At 47.8% G+C, this 15023-nt stretch overlaps 2 protein-coding genes and 1 long non-coding RNA gene across 3 annotated transcripts in view; 2 read left to right on the top strand and 1 right to left on the bottom strand.

Moving 5' to 3' along the window:
- The window catches only part of LOC309340597 (uncharacterized protein), a gene marked incomplete at its 3' end in the record, with an annotated part of 141695 nt that overhangs the window by 53359 nt on the left and 73313 nt on the right, over positions 1-15023 (top strand). The window lies entirely within an intron of this gene.
- LOC309341111 (olfactory receptor 52E4-like) overlaps positions 1-15023 on the top strand; it is a 69196-nt gene that overhangs the window by 3364 nt on the left and 50809 nt on the right. The gene's annotated exons all lie outside the window — the stretch shown is intronic.
- LOC309341433 lies at positions 2045-7364 on the bottom strand. Its single transcript, XR_014156335.1, has 2 exons — positions 7246-7364; positions 2045-2972 (listed from the first exon to the last, which is right to left on the bottom strand). It is a non-coding gene; the product is annotated as an uncharacterized lncRNA (long non-coding RNA).

The raw sequence follows: 15023 nt of genomic DNA, 5'->3' as shown, positions 1-15023 counted from the left end.
TTTTCTGGTTATTTGGCTATAGCTTTAGATAGAATTTGGGTAATTGAACAATTTCCGTTGATACATAATTTTATGATGTTAGTCCAAAAGAAGCAGTGTTACGAGCCATCAAACCTCTGAAATTCACTTTTCTCCAAAAGTATTCCACAATTTTGACCACTACTGTATATCAAACAAAGCAACATTCAGCACCTCAAAAGAATCTCATAATAAATATGTTGGTTAATGACAAACAACAAAGGTAATAAACACATATTGAACTCCCTTCAGTTCTTCTCCATTTGTTCCGGAGGTTCTAATCCCTTTTTGTCTCCATGGCAGATTGTGATGAATCAGAAATCAAGAACGAAGGTGACCACGATAAAATCCCCAGAGAGGAGAAGCCACGTAAAAATTTGGAGTTTGGAGAAAGCTGCAGTCAGTGCTCCCATTCCACTTCCCATCAACAAAATATCCTTGGAAAGAAACTCTATCAGTGTGTGGAATGTGGAAAGAGCTTCAGTCAAAGCTCCAAACTCACTTCCCATCAAAGAATTCATACAGGGGAGAAACCCTATCAGTGTGTGGAATGTGGAAAGAGCTTCAGTCAGAGTGCCACTCTCACGTCCCATCAGAGAATTCATACAGGGGAGAAACCCTATCAGTGTGTGGAATGTGGAAAGAGCTTCAGTCAGAGCTGCAATCTCACTTCGCATCAAAGAATTCATACAGGGGAGAAACCCTATCAGTGTGTGGAATGTGGAAAGAGCTTCAGTATGAGCTCCTCTCTCACTAGGCATCAGAGAATTCATACAGGGGAGAAACCCTATCAGTGTGTGGAATGTGGAAAGAGCTTCAGTCAGAGCTCCAAACTCACTTCCCATCAAAGAATTCATACAGGGGAGAAACCCTATCAGTGTGTGGAATGTGGAAAGAGCTTCAGTCAGAGTGCCACTCTCACGTCCCATCAGAGAATTCATACAGGGGAGAAACCCTATCAGTGTGTGGAATGTGGAAAGAGCTTCAGTCAGAGCTGCAATCTCACTTCGCATCAAAGAATTCATACAGGGGAGAAACCCTATCAGTGTGTGGAATGTGGAAAGAGCTTCAGTCAGAGCTCCAAACTCACTTCCCATCAAAGAATTCATACAGGGGAGAAACCCTATCAGTGTGTGGAATGTGGAAAGAGCTTCAGTCAGAGCTCCAAACTCACTTCCCATCAAAGAATCCATACAGGGGAGAAACCCTATCAGTGTGTGGAATGTGGAAAGAGCTTTAGTCAGAGCTCCGATCTCACTTCCCATCAAAGAATTCATACAGGGGAGAAACCCTATCAGTGTGTGGAATGCGGAAAGAGCTTCACTCATAGCTCTTGTCTCACTTCTCATCAAAGAATTCATACAGGGGAGAAACCCTATCAGTGTGTGGAATGTGGAAGGAGCTTCAGGCAGAACTCCTCTCTCACTTCCCATCAGAGAATTCATACAGGGGAGAAACCCTTTCAGTGTGGGGAATGTGGAAAGAGCTTCAGGAAGAGCTCATCTCTCACTTCCCATCAAAGTATTCATACTGGGGAGAAACCCTTTCAGTGTGGGGAATGTGGAAAGAGCTTCACTCACAGCCACAATCTCACTTCCCATCAAAGAATTCATACAGGGGAGAAACCCTATCAGTGTGTGGAATGTGGAAAGAGCTTTAGTAGGAGCACCGATTTCATTTCACATCAGAGAATTCATACAGGGGAGCAGCCCTATCCGTGTTTGAAATGTGGAAAGAGCTTCACTCATAGCTCCTCTCTCACTTCCCATCAAAGAATTCATACAGGGGAGAAACCATATTAGTGTGTGGAATGTAGAAAGAGCTTCTGGAGGAGCTCCGATCTCACTTCCCATCAAAGAATCTATACAAAGGTCAGTTTGTGTTTTTATATTGTGTTCTTATGTTGTAACATTCCTGAGACCTGTGGGTGTAGGGAATAGGCACCAACTCTTAAAGCCCCAGCGGTCTTTGTCCCCCAATAAAATATTTGAGGAGGACACACCCCAGGTTTTTTTGTTTTTTTCCCCCAAACACAACCTTTTATTCTTCCACAACTTGCCATACCATTTCTCTTTTAATTTTCTCTCTCTCAATAAATAAATAAATAAATAAATAAAGTACAAAGGTCACAATAAAATCAAAATACTAGAAAATACAAAAGTGTGGAGGTCCCATATTTGCAGGCCAAACGCAAAAGTTGCTTTGAAGCAGGGTTTCCCAAACTTGGGTCCCCAGCAGCTCCTGGACTACAGTTTCCATCATCCTTTCCCTTTAGTCCTGCTAGCTAGGGATGATGGGAGTTGTAGTCCAAAAACAGCTGGAGACCCATGTTTGCTTTAAAGGGAAGGTAGGCTGGCCCTGTGACACCCTCTGCTGGCTAATTGGAATTTATAGATCTCAAAACTGAAGTTTATCGGCACTTCAACTTCTAGGGAGCTTCTAGGTGCTTTCTGCACCACCTAGAGTACCGACAGAATTGTGGCTTCTACTGGCAACACACAGAATGCGCTGAGTTCAAAAAAGCGGAGATCTTTCAGTCAGCTCTGGGTAGGCTGTTGTATCTGTCCCAATGGAGCAGACCGGACATTGCTTTTGCTACCAATCTGCTCAGCAGGGAAGCTACAAACCCGAGTGTGAGTGCCTGGAATGGTATCAAGAGGGTGCTGCGTATCTGCAGGATACCAAGGATTTCTGTCTCAAGCTGTCAGCTAAGGGTGACCTCAAGCTGATGTGCAGGACAGATAGCGATTGGGCAAATCTGGCTAACAGGAAGTCCGTATCTGGGATGGTGGTAAGGTTTGGGGACTCTTTGGTTGGGTGGAAGTCCTGGTGTGCTGGTCCCGGGGGTTAATCAAGAGGCAAGGTCCAAGTGCAGCCTGTGGTCGATGAAGCAATATGAAGGCAGTCCATAAAAGTTGAAGCTGGGTGCAGGGCAGGGTTCAGGCAGGGACTGACTGTTAGAATTCTAGCCCAGTCCAAAGGTATGTGCCTATCTGTCCAGGCACCGGCTGAATTCCTTAGACCTCCCTCCGGCGACTCCCGGCAGAAAAAACATATACGCGAGGTCCGTTCCGGCGATTTTCCTCAGGCTGTGAGAAAAACACACCAACTGCTTCTCCTCCTCCCTGTTCCCTGCATATCCCCAGGGAGGGGAATCAGACACAGACAGAAACGTATCTACATGTCTTTATTTGTGTCTTTTTAGCAGTCATACAGTAAAGATGTCTGCTCTCTTCAACAAACAGAGAGAAACTCGAAAAAACTCCACCCATGTACATCCTGTACAGGTCATATGACAAACCCACTGAGCTAACATCCGGTGCTCAGTACAGAATGGACTGCCCCTTTGTTTTCATGGCAACAGTCACATACTTCCTGTTTGCAGCCACAAGCAGCAGACCTGGCTGCAATAGCCTTTGCTTGCTGCAGCATTGGTGCTTTAGAATAACAAAGCCAGTGTGGTGTAGTGGTTAAGAGCGGTAGTCTTGTAATCTGGGGAACCGGGTTCAAGTCTCCGCTCCTCCACATGCAGCTGCTGGGTGACCTTGGGCCAGTCACACTTCTCTGAAGTCTCTCAGCCCCACTCACCTCACAGAGTGTTTGTTGTGGGGGAGGAAGGGAAAGGAGATTGTTAGCCGCTTTGAGACTCCTGAAGGGGAGTGAAAGGCGGGATATCAAATCCAAACTCTTCTTCTTCTTCTTCTTCAAACTCCCCCCAAAGTATCAATGCGTGCTGCAAGCAAAGCGTCATCCAGAGAAGAAAACAAACAGTTGTTATACTTATAACATTCCCCTGTTGTTTCAGTTCCACCCTTGGAACTACCCGCCACTGGTTTTACCAATGTACCTCTCTGGTTGTGTGACTTCCAAGGAATGAGTGCATCTGCATTACCTTGGTTAGCAACTCTCTGTTGTGCCTTTGTCTCTGACTCAGACACAGCTTCAATTTGACCTTGGTCGTTTACAACAGCAACAGCTAAGTTAGCAAACTCTTGTGAATACCTGTTGGGTGGTACACCCTTCGTTGCTCTCTCAGACCTACGTAAGAGGTGCTGCTCTTCTTTGCTTTCTAGTTCAGCCTTTGGACTCTCTGGAGATCCAGTACTAAGCTTAATCAGTGGTTCATCCTTCTCTTCTGAGGGTCTAGTCATTATGTGAGATTTCCTCTCAATGACAACTGAGCTGTCTGAGCTATCGCTGTCATCATCAGTAGTACTGAACTCAATAAGATCAAACTCATCATCATCATCATCAGAATCATCATCTCCTGTGGGAAATGTTTGAACAATCACTCTCTCCTGTTCAGGAGCACTCTCTAGAAATTTTGTGAGAGTCACCTGACCAGATTCAGACAAAATTACTCTGTAGAGACCCTTTTCATAACCCACAAAAATGCCTCTGGCATTCTTTACTCCACCCGGAGCTTCTGTTCTCACATGAGACCCAAAAACCTTGAAATGGGCAACAGAAGGTTTTCTGTGGAACAGTTTCTCAAAAGGAGAACTTCCCAACTCTTGTGAAAATTTTCTCAACCACGTGTAACAAAATGACATTAGCGACTCAGCCCAGTACTCATGTGGCAGATGTGAACTAAGCAATTGCGCTTCCATTCCCTTTTGCAATTCTTTGTTCACCCTAACACAAACACATCTGTTCCAAGCTTTTTCGGAACTAGCAGTTTTGTGTCTTATCCCTTTCTTCTTCAGGAACCTCTGGAACTCCTGTAAAAGAAAAATTGGCTTCTCATCTGTGCAAAGACAATCTATGTCAGCATCATGCACATTTTTAACCTTGTCACAAAACTCTTTAAACCTTTCTAAGGCTTCTTTCGGTCTCTCCAAAAGATAAATCCAGACAAAACCTGTGAAAGAATCAACACATATTAGGTAATACTTTGCATTGCCTCTAGATGGTGCTAAAGGACCAATCACATCAGCATACACCCGCTGAAATGCCCTGTTGACTCTTGAGGTGACCTGGTTGACGTCTTTCTCAGCTACACCTGCAAAAGAGATCACATTAGAATCACAAGAATTACATTTCATGTAATCACTTTGATCAAAAGTCAACAAATACAGTCCATCTTTCTCTTTGGCAGAAAGATACAGCTCTCCATCTTTGTAGATCTCGCAGTTCTCATCATCATAGGACAGTTTTAGTCCCTTCTTGGCAATCTGCGAAACGCTGAGCAGATTGTACTTCAACTCTGGAACCAAATAAACATTGCTTATAGCCAAGTTCAGACTTTTAAGATACACAGTCCCAATTCCGGTGGCTTCCAGCTCTTGACCGTTGGCCTGTTGTACAGCGAAGCTTTGCTTCTTAAACGTAGAAAATAGTCCTCTGTGTTGACACATATGCTGAGTACACCCGGTGTCTAGGACGAAGAAATTTCCTGCTTCTGGTGTGGCTTTTAGCGACATCAAAGCCTTTGCAGTCTTTGCCTTTGGCTTGGTGTGACCTTTGTCTGACGCCTCAGACTTTGTGGGTTTCGCCTTGGCTCCTCTGTTCTTATGTGGCTTCTTGCAGTACCGCTGAAGATGCCCAATCTGGTCACAATTGTAGCATCGGACAAGGTTCAAAGCTACAGCATCTCCTCCAGTAGCTTCAGCAGTGGGGGTGTCAGAACTCCGTTCTTGGCTCCCCCTGTCCTTGACTTCCAGGGCGGCAAGTCTGTCATGTTCATTCAGCACGACGGCAAAGACCCTGTCCGACGTTAGATCCGCTGCTGGGAGAGACCCCAGCTGACTGGCAACCGTTTTGTAAGTCCGATTCAGGCTGTTGATCACCATGAAGCAAAAGACTTCCTCCTGCAGACGGAAATTGCGTTCCACCATCTGTTGACGCAGAAATTTCATTTCCGTCAGGTGCGCTTGAACATCTCCATCAGGCGCAAGCCTCAGGTTGGTCAGCTTCTCAAAATACAGCAACGCTGAAGAACCTGCATCTCTCTGATGTGTCCTTCGCAGCGTGTCCCAAACGTCTTTCGCGTGCAGTAAATCTTGTATGTGAATAAGCTCAGAGTCTGACACGCACAGAATTATAGCCGTTCTGGCCTTCACATCCTGTGACTCCCAAGCACGCGTTGGTGCTGCTGGGATGGGGTTTTCAATCACCCCAAACAGTCTCTGATTCTGCAGCAGGGCCTTCATCTTGATAGACCAAGATGCATAATTGTCACTGGTCAAAAGGGGCGGAGAAGGCAAATTTCCCTTCTTTGCATCCATTTTGAGTCCTTGCATTGACTCTCAAACACAAGCCTCTAAAATCCAATAGCTGGCTTGTTTACACTCTGTGCACCTGGCAGCTCTCAATGCTGGCCGCTTTGGAAAGTCCCTTTCCAACAGTTCGTTTGATTGGGCCTAAGTCATAACACAGGCTGTTTTTGCTTCTCTGAGGCAAAGCCTGACTTCCAGCCCTTATCTTGAAACTGGCCTGCGTTGCTAAGCAACAGCATTCCTTTTCCTTGGACAGGATTAACCACAGGAATGTTTGGAATGCAGAGCTATTGTCTCGGAGCTGTTTTTTTTTCAAACGTTGCTCCCTCGAAGCAGAGAATGAATCAATCTGCATTCACACTTCTAAGCCCGAAAATCGCATACCTGGGCTCCGTAGCTTGGCTTTCAGATTCTTCTGGTCAGCTTCTGGCTGCAGAGAATCAGCCTTCTCATCTCAGGCTTCCATGGAGGCCACTTCTTGATGCAGAGGTCGATGAAAACAGCAACCGGCGTCTGCTACCATTGTTAGAATTCTAGCCCAGTCCAAAGGTATGTGCCTATCTGTCCAGGCACCAGCTGAATTCCTTAGACCTCCCTCCGGCGACTCCCGGCAGAAAAAACATATACGCGAGGTCCGTTCCGGCGATTTTCCTCAGGCTGTGAGAAAAACACACCAACTGCTTCTCCTCCTCCCTGTTCCCTGCATATCCCCAGGGAGGGGAATCAGACACAGACAGAAACGTATCTACATGTCTTTATTTGTGTCTTTTTAGCAGTCATACAGTAAAGATGTCTGCTCTCTTCAACTCGAAAAAACTCCACCCATGTACATCCTGTACAGGTCATATGACAAACCCACTGAGCTAACATCCGGTGCTCAGTACAGAATGGACTGCCCCTTTGTTTTCATGGCAACAGTCACATACTTCCTGTTTGCAGCCACAAGCAGCAGACCTGGCTGCAATAGCCTTTGCTTGCTGCAGCATTGGTGCTTTAGAATAACACTGACAACCACCAATGTTGTTCCCGCAACTTGGGACTGGGGCTGGCTGGCTTTAATATGTCCCAAGGCATAGGGTGGCCCTGACCCTCAGATGACTGGCCTCTCGTGGCCTGGAGGCGAGCACTCCTCCTGGGAGAAACCAGTTCCCTTCACCTCTCTGCCCTGAGCCTCTGCAGTTCAGGAGCGGCTGAAGAGTTATTGGGCCCAGAGGGAGACTCACCTGTAGGCATTGAGTCCTCAACCACCTTTGGAGCCAGAGTGGATTCACCTGGTGCCTGCTCCTGAGGATCCGGCACAGGTGCAGGCGCTTCAGAATCAAGGCCCTGGTCTGGAGGTACTCCAGGTTCCGGTGGTCGGTTCTCACCTCCACCGGGTGTCGTGCCCCCTCAAGATGTTGGCACCAGACCTCAAAGGCCACCTTGATGGCCAGTAGTTCCCGCTCCCACACGGTATAGTTATGCTCCGCTGGAAGGAGCTGGCGGGAATAGAAGGTGCAGGGTAAGAGTGGCGCATCAGGTCCGTACTGCTGAGACAAGACGGCACCGAGAGCCATACTGGAGTCGTCGGTCTCTATCACAAAGGGTTGAGAGGGATCAGGATGTTGCAAGATCGGTGCTCTCTGGAAACAGGCCTTCAACCCCTGAAACGCCTCCTCTGCCTCCTTGTCCCAGGAAAATGGCGTCTTGGGGCACAGTAGCCGGGTCAACGGGGTGGTGCGATGAGCCTAATCTGCAATGAAGGTCCGGTAATAGTTGGCGAACCCCAGGAATCGCTGTAGGTCCTTGCGGTTCCGAGGTGCCGCCCATTCCCGAACCGCTGCCACCTTCCCAGGATCAATCTGCACCCCATCTGGAGAGAGTCGGTGACCAAGGAAGTCCACTGACCGCTGATGGAACTCACACTTGCTGAGCTTCGCATACAGGCGGTGCTCCCGCAAGCGCTGCAGCACAGTCGGGACATGACCTTCGTGGCGAGCCGGGTCCCGGGAGAAAACCAGAATGTCATCCAAGTACACCACCACGTACTTGTCTAGCAAGTCCTGGAACACGTGATTGATGTACTGTTGAAACACAGCGGGTGCGTTGCACAAACCGAAGGGCATAACCAGGTATTCGAACTGCCCGTACCGGGTCCCGAATGCTGTCTTCCACTCATCCCCGGATCTGAATTAAATTGTAGGCCCCCCGGAGGTCTAGCTTGGTGAACACCTGCGCCCCTTGCACCCGCTCCAGCAACTCCGAAATAAGGGGCAAGGGGTACCGGTCTGGGATGGTAATTTTGTTCAGGGCCCGGTAATCATGGCAAAGGCGAAGCTCCCCACACTTCTTCTTAACGAAGAGCACTGGCGCAGCGGTTGGCGAGGTAGAAGGCCTAATGAAACCATGCTCCAGGTTCTTGCGCAGGAAGTCCTGCAAAGCTTCGCGCTCTGGCTCTTAGAGAGTATAAGCGACTCACCGGCAGGGGCGCTCCGGGCTGGAGGTCTATGCCGCAGTCAAAAGACCGATGCGTCGGCAGCTGGTCTGCCCCCCATTCCTCAAACATGTCTTGATAGTCCCGGTACTCGGTGGGGAGCAAAGATGCAGTCTCCTCAGTGGGTGCGGCTGCTAGCATCTCGGACCGAGCATGGGGACATGGGTCTGGGAAGTGCACAGTCCGATTGACCCAGTCAATCTGAACATTGTGAGCCTCCAGCCAGTCCATCCCGAGCACCAGGGGGAACCGGGGCATGGAGGCAATGTCCAAAGTTCGCATCTCCCGGTGCTGCTGGAGACACAGGACCAAGGGCTGGGTCTCCTGAGTAACGGCACCCAAATGCAGGAACCGTCCGTCAATTGCCTCCACCTGTACCGGTTCTGGCTTGTTCTGAAGTGGCACCTGATGATGAGCGGCAAAGGCAGCGTCCATATAGGAGCGGGTTGCCCCTGAATCTACCAGAGCGTGGGTAAGAATCCAGGATCCACCTGGAGGGTAGAGACGCACCGGAACCATGAGATGTCGCAATTCCACTGGTGAGGGCCCCTCTTGCATGGTTTGGGACCCCAGGTTGGTAGGGCCTTCGGCTACCGAGGTTGGCAGTTTTCCTGCGACTGGCATCTTCTCGGGACAGGATCGGGCGTAATGTCCACTCCCACCGCAGTAAAGACACAGGTTCCCCTCCCGACGCAGCGTCTTCTCCAAGGGGGAGAGGCGAGGTCGCGCAGCCCTGAGCTGCGTTGGCTCATCCAGCAACTCGGCTGTGGGCGTGGACCTGCTGGGAAGGACTGGAGCCAGGAGCCGGGGGTGCTGGCGGTCCCGGGCCTGGCGACGGACCTCCAAACGATCGTCTATCTGCAGGCTCCGCTGAATAAGGACGTCCAGCGTGGTGGGATGATCCATCATGGCCAACTGGTCCAGTATCTCGTCCGACAGTCCCTCAAGATACTGGTCCCGAAGTGCAGAGTCATTCCAAGACAAGTCTTGCACCAACAGCCGAAATTCCATGGTGTAGGCAGCCGCAGTGGACTTGCCCTGTTTCAAACGCCTAATTGCCCGGTTGGCTTGACTCTCCTTCTGGGGGTTGCTGAATGCGGCCTCCAAATGGTTGCAAAACCCCATATAGTCTGTCAGTAAGGGGGAGTCTTGCCTGAGCAGCGGCAATGCCCACTTGGCCGCCTGGTCCTTTAACAAACTGATCAAAAAGTGCACCTTGGTGCGGTCATCAGGGAAGTTCTGGGCTCGCCCCTGAATATACAACTTGGCCTGGGCTAGGAACATGGGAAAGCTGGCCGGGGCCCCATCAAATTTCTCTGGCAAGGCCACTGGGTACTTGCCTGGAGCTGGGGCGTTGGCCACAGGAGCCGGTAGGGCGTCCAACCGCTGCTGAAGTGCCGTAACCGCATCGCTGAGCTGCTGCACGGTGTGAGTCAAGGCCTCGTTCTCCTGGGCCAATGCCACCAGCGCAGCTGCCTGGTCGGCCATGGCTTCTGGCTTTTCCCGAACGCACTCCAATGAAGGGGGAGTGCGGGTGTGGCGGGAGCAAACTGTGCTGGTCCAGGGGGGAGATTACCGTGGGGTGAGGTCCAGGACCTGAGTTGAGGGTCGGCAGACAGTCCTCCTCGGGTGAAGCGGGGTCTACAGCGAGAAGCCGGGCAAGGACAGGAACTCTGGGGGAACAGGACTGGATGCTGGCTGAAACAGCTCTACAACGACGTTGCTCCCTCAACCTGGGACCGGGCTGACTGGCTTTATCTTCTCTGAGGCCAGGGGCGGTCCTGGCCCCCAGGAGACCCGCCTCTCCTGGTCTTAAGGCAAGCACTCCTCCTGGGAGAAACCAGTTCCCTTCACCTCTCTGCCCTTCACCTCTGCAGTTCAGAAGAGGCTGAAGGGTTACTGGACCCAGGGGGAGACTACCTGTAGGCACCGAGTCCTCAACCACCTCTGGAGCCAGAGTGGATTCACCTGGTTCCTGCTCCTGAGGATCCGGCACAGGTGCAGGGGCTTCAGAATCAAGGCCCTGCCCCAGTTCAGCCGGCCCTGGAGGCGGGGACTCCTGTGCAGGCTGGGATTCCTCCGGTTCAGCCTCTGAATCGGATTCCCAGGCCATCACACAGGAAAAGCACATCTGGAGTTTGCTATATGTACAACCAGGGTCTATTTGATTGGTTGTGCAAGAAGCTGCAACATGCTAGAGAATGTGTTCAGAAAGGACTTGTATCGGTGTCCTACATGCCAGGTAATGAAATTCCTGCTGATTTATTGTCCAAGGTTGTTCCGAAGGATCAACACTGTACCTATGTACAGAAATTGGGTTTGTACTGATAATGTACTGGCACGCTGCCCAGTGGTGTTCACAGAAAGGCGGAGGATGTTAGTTTCTGTTTCTCACTGTGCAGCTGTGCGGAGTCCCAGGACTCCGTTTACATTCCAGAGACTTTGCAGTCTCACGGGAAAAGGGAGACGGGATGTGACGTTCGTGGTTTCCTGTTTCCTTTGTTCCTTAGTTCCTTTGTTCAGTTGCTCTCTGCTTTCATAGAGAGAGGATGTCTTTTCTGTTCTGTGTAGTTTAGAAATAAAACTCTTTACAATGTAGCCAAACCTCTCGTCTCTTCCCTGTGCTGGGAACCCTGCTGGATAGAATGTGCTTGAGGCCTTATCAAAGGCTCAGGTCATTAAACAGGTCGGAGGCGATTTCAAAGGCTCAGCTCGGAGGAAGATGAGGCCTTATCGGCTTGGCCGAGCGGAGATTCTGACAAAGATTCACAAAATGTTTAGGGGGTCTGCGTACCCCCAGGAAAAGAGCACTGGATCTAGCCATCTTTCTTTTTTCTTTTACATTTTATTGGTTTTGAATGAATCATAGAATTATAGAGTTGAAAGGGACCCCAAGGGACATCTAGTCCAGCCCCCTGAATGCAAGAAACTCTGCTAAAGCATTCATGACAGAATGAACCACGCACATCACAAACACGATAACAACAGTTATGTAGAAGTGTCCATGTACTGTTCGAATAGGAACCAAGACGGGTGACCAGTGGAATGAATAAATGTTTGCTCCCAGCATCTAGTGCTTAAACCAAAGGGAAGCACTATCTCCATATTGATGCAGTGGGAAGGGGGTGGGGGTGGGGAGACTGCCTGTCTAATGGAAGAAGAAGAAGAAGAAGAAGAAGAAGAAGAAGAAGAAGAAGAAGAAGAAGAAGAGGAGGAGGAGGAGTTTGGATTTGATATCCCGCTTTATCACTACCCTAAGGAGTCTCAAAGCTGCTCACAATCTCCTTCCCCTTCCTTCCCCACCACAAACACTCTGTGAGGTGAGTGAGGATGAGAGAGTTCAGAGAAGTGTGACTGGCCCAAGGTCTCCCAGCAGCTGCATGTGGAGGAGCAGGGAAGCGAACCTGGTTCACCAGATTGAGTCCACCGCTTTAACCACTACACCACACTGGCTGATGTTATTTTATTCCCCTTCTTTTTTTCGTTAGAGTGTATATTAATTTCCCAATAAAAAACCTCCAATTAACATATCAAATCATAATCCAATAAAAATAAAAAACTAAAATAAAAAAGATCAAATTGTCTTCCGAATTGTAATTTTGATTTTATGACTTCCCATAGCCTGATCCTCGAAGCATATCCAAATCTCAGCCCTGCCTCTCGTTTCATTCCCCTTATAACAACTCTGTTGTGTTGTGTCAAATGTCCATACAGGTTTATATTGCCATCTTTGATCAATCCAGCCTGCAGTTGTTGGTCCACCCTGAAGCTCCAAATGCCTCATGCAATCATAGAATCATAGAGTTGGAAGGAAACCCCAGGGGTCACCCAGCCCAACCTCATGCATTGTTGGAATCGCTGCTGAACAATCCCTGGTGGATGGTCCTCCGACCTCTGTTTAAAAATCTCCATGGAAGGAGAGTCCACCACCTTCTGAAGGAGTCTGTTCCCCCATCAAACTGCTCTTACTGTCAGAAAGTTCCTCCAAATGTTTAGTTGGAATCTTCTTTCATGCCATTTGAATCCAACCCTCTGGAGAAGCAGGAAATAAACTTGCTCCATCTTCCAGTGAAGATGGCTATCATATCCTCTTTTCCAGGTTAAACATACCAAATTGCCTCAGCCATTCCTTATAAGGCTTCATTTCCAGTTCCTTGGTCATCTTGGTTGTTCTCCTGGTATATACATTCCAGAGTTAGATAAAAAAGATTCATGGTTTATAGCCCCATGCTTATTGTCACTTCTGGTAAGGCCTCGCATTCTCCAGTGTCCATTGTATATTGAATCAAGTCCCACTACAGAACACTAAAATTCTCAGAGGACTGGGAAAGGTTATGGACCACCGGATTGAAATTCACGGCATGTAGTGCCCTGAAAGAAAATATTATGAAAATGATATACCGGTGGTACATGACCCCAGTCAAGCTTGCTAAGATATATCACCTGTCTGATAATAAATGCTGGAAGTGTAAAGAGGCGGAAGGGACGTTCTTTCATCTCTGGTGGACATGTCCGAAAGTGAAGGCCTTTTGGGAAATGATCTATAATGAGTTAAAAAAGGTATTTAGATATACCTTGCCTAAGAAACCGGAGGCCTTCCTTCTGGGCATTGTAGACCAGAATGTGTTAAAGAAGGATAGAACCTTTTTTATGTATGCTACAACAGCAGCAAGAATTCTCATCGCAAAGTGTTGGAAGACACAAGATTTACCCACACTGGAGGAATGGCAGACGCAGTTGATGGACTATATGGAACTGGCGGAAATGACTGGCAGAATCCGAGACTTGGGAGAAGAAAAAATGGAAGAGGACTGGAAAAAATTTAAGGACTATTTACAAAAATATTATAAGCTGTATGAATGTTAAGAAAATGCACTTTTTAGGAAATATTAGCCCCAGCAATGGTAATTAGGTGAAATCAAAATTAAGGCACAAGAAAAGAGAGGTGAAATTAAGAAAAATCTTTATTGCATTACGTTTTAATCACAATATATAAGATCATGGTCACAATAACTTTGACTTTGGTAACATGAAATTGAAAGATACAATAACGAACTGAAAGATACAATAAGTAATGAAATAAGATAATAAATAGCTGAAGACTTTGTATTATGAACATTGGGTTATAAATATATTGAAATGGGTAACATGACAAAATGAAAGATACAATAAGTGATGAAATAAGATAACAAAATGCTGAAATTGGTATTATAAATAATGCAGATTCGGGAAGATGTGGGGAAGTCCAAAAGATTCTGTAAAAGAAATATGATTTATGAAACTTTTGTATTTTATTCTTTGTTCTTTTTTATTTTGTAAAATTAATAAAAATATTTAAAAAAAAAAAAACAGAACACTAAAATTCTGTGTGTAAATGTATTCTATAACTCCCCCATTTTTAACTCTCCATGAATCTATTCAATTGATATTAGTAATAATGGTGTAGTAAGTGTTGTTTTACTCCCAAGAGATGTTTGCGTTGTGTCAGTGACCTGTGTGGCAAATACTCCAATTTCCGCCGCCATGTTTGTTGGTTGGCTCCAAAGACACTGGAATCAGTCTCCTTGTGGGATACTTGATGGCATGATGATGGCGTCTCACCCATGTCTGTGCCCTGTAGCAGCCCAGTAGCTCCACTACCACGGCTAAGGTGCTGGGAGAGGGATATACCCTGCAAGCTCCTCTAGAGTAATCTCCATGATACTCTCATGCCAGAGGGTTAGGGTTTGTCTGTGCAGATTTCTGTTATTTTTGTTAAGTTCATTCCTGTAGCCACATGATAACATATATTCATCTAGGAAGCTGAGAAAGATTAAAACAAGAACAACATTAATGCTTCAACCCATGCTGGTGCTGCAGTAAATACCTGGGTGGGGAGAGCTGGAAAAGGAACGCAGTCAAGAAGCTTTTATTCGAGGGAATAGACAAAAGATGTAGGTCCCCCCACAGGCCTTATCTGAACCCCTGGGGCCTCACCTATTTGTTTCCACCTGGATACTCAGGGCAGGGCAGACTTGAAGGTTGTGGGGGGGGGGGAGTAGCTGTGGCTTATCAAAATTCTCTTTCTCTCTCCAGGCTCTCTGCTGGGGGTGGGGGTGGGAATCTAGAGTGTGTGTTCCTGGCACTGGGCAACTGGGACAGATGAGGGAGTCTGCTGGTTTACCACCCTGTTTGCTGCCCAGCAGTCTCCCTGCTTGAGTTGACAGGATGGATCCAGTGGGCTTCCCAAATGGCTCTGGGGGATTTTGGTGCTCCTGCCGAACTTTGGCCAAGCTCTGGAACAACAACAACAACAACAACAACAACAACATAAT

This window comes from Podarcis erhardii (assembly GCF_964252035.2).
Source record: "Podarcis erhardii genome assembly, chromosome: 4".
In the NCBI taxonomy this organism is placed as follows: domain Eukaryota; kingdom Metazoa; phylum Chordata; class Lepidosauria; order Squamata; family Lacertidae; genus Podarcis; species Podarcis erhardii.
The sequence above is the reverse complement of the archived record's forward strand: the minus strand, read 5'-3'. Positions and strand labels throughout refer to the sequence as shown.